Source organism: Herpailurus yagouaroundi, unplaced genomic scaffold (genome assembly GCF_014898765.1).
Source record: "Herpailurus yagouaroundi ecotype Mexico unplaced genomic scaffold, PumYag 185, whole genome shotgun sequence".
Taxonomy (NCBI): domain Eukaryota; kingdom Metazoa; phylum Chordata; class Mammalia; order Carnivora; family Felidae; genus Herpailurus; species Herpailurus yagouaroundi.
In genome coordinates this window covers 2,834,958-2,836,329 of record NW_024412416.1, presented here as the reverse complement: position 1 = coordinate 2,836,329, position 1,372 = coordinate 2,834,958, and positions in this window count along the sequence as shown.

The window sequence follows — 1,372 nt, the reverse complement described above, 5'->3', positions numbered from 1 at the left end:
ATGACGGTTTCTGCTTGCAGAGGACCCCGCTGGATGACGGTTTCTGCTTGCAGAGGACCCCGCTGGATTTGAGGACTGGTCTTAAGAGGCTTCTGCTAGAAAGACAAACTAATTGGTGTTGACAGGCTGAGGGGGTTAACTGTTTGTTGTTGTTTGAGAGAAGTTTTTTTGTTTGTTTCTAGCAGACTTATACCTGCTGCCTGGCTGTGGGGCTTTGTCAAATGATGGGGCCACCGTGTTTCACTTGACCTGAGCTCTGTCTTCTAGAGAGTATTCAGATATGACCGGACCATGCCCCTGAATTCCCAGCAAACTTTCCAGCGGATCCACTGCCCCCGGAGAACCGTGTCTGCCCAGACTGTGGCAGGCTTCTCTTTTCATCTGTGCGGATGGGTAACATTCAGCAGGTGAGTCCAGACCGTGGGCTACAATATATATTCAGTGGGGGTTCCTCTTTTCCCTTTGTATTCATTTCTATCTGTCCAGAAATTTAGCAACGGCCTTGTCCATCGTCGCTCCTGATTTGTTTGGTTCAAATGCTGCCGTGTAAAGGCAGGAGGCTGGAATTTGGGGTGGGAAGGGAAAAAGGAGTGGCCCGGCTTGGGAAATTTCTGGCATCATCTCCAGCCTCTGGAACGTTCCCAGATGGTGTTTACCCCCTGGCCGAGGCCTGGCGAGAAGCAGTGTTACAGTGTTTCCCACCTTTCCTGTTAACTGTTCAGAAATGCCTAGAACCAAGGTTCCTTTTACACTTACCTCTTCGGCCATGTAACTGCTTTTCTCCTCCAGCAGAGTGATTACAGAGAGGACAAGGAAAAAACAAAAGCCTTGACGGAATTTCTCATGGGCTCTTCCTCACACGTGGAGATTTTCTTGGGGTCCATATGCTGCTTTGAAAAATAAAAAAAGATCAGGTCTTGAGGCTGCTGACGTACGCTTTGAGTGGCCCACATACCTTTGTGGGGAGAGGTTCCCTTGGTTGACATGGAGTTTGGGGATGTATTATTAATAAATGTTGGTTTCTCGGGAGAAAGAGCTTTCTCTCTTTTAACCCATTGGTTTCCCCTGCGGGGCAGGCCCTGGTCACCGGCACAGGGCGTGGAAAAGGCTAGTGGGATCAGACTGGCATTAGCTTTTGATCCGAGGCAAGCCTTCTGTCCCATTCCCCAGATCCCCCAGATGACGACCCTGAAGGTGGCCACGGGCTGCACAGGTGACCGTCCTCCAGCTGGAGAGGCGAGAGAGGCTATATTGGTGCCCCCTCTGAAATCTCTCTGGTCTCTGAAATTCCAGCTGGCAGACAGCTTTCCCCACGCTATTTCTTTATCTACTGCTCAGCAGGGGTGGGTTTTGCACCCCCTCCCCCATTTAG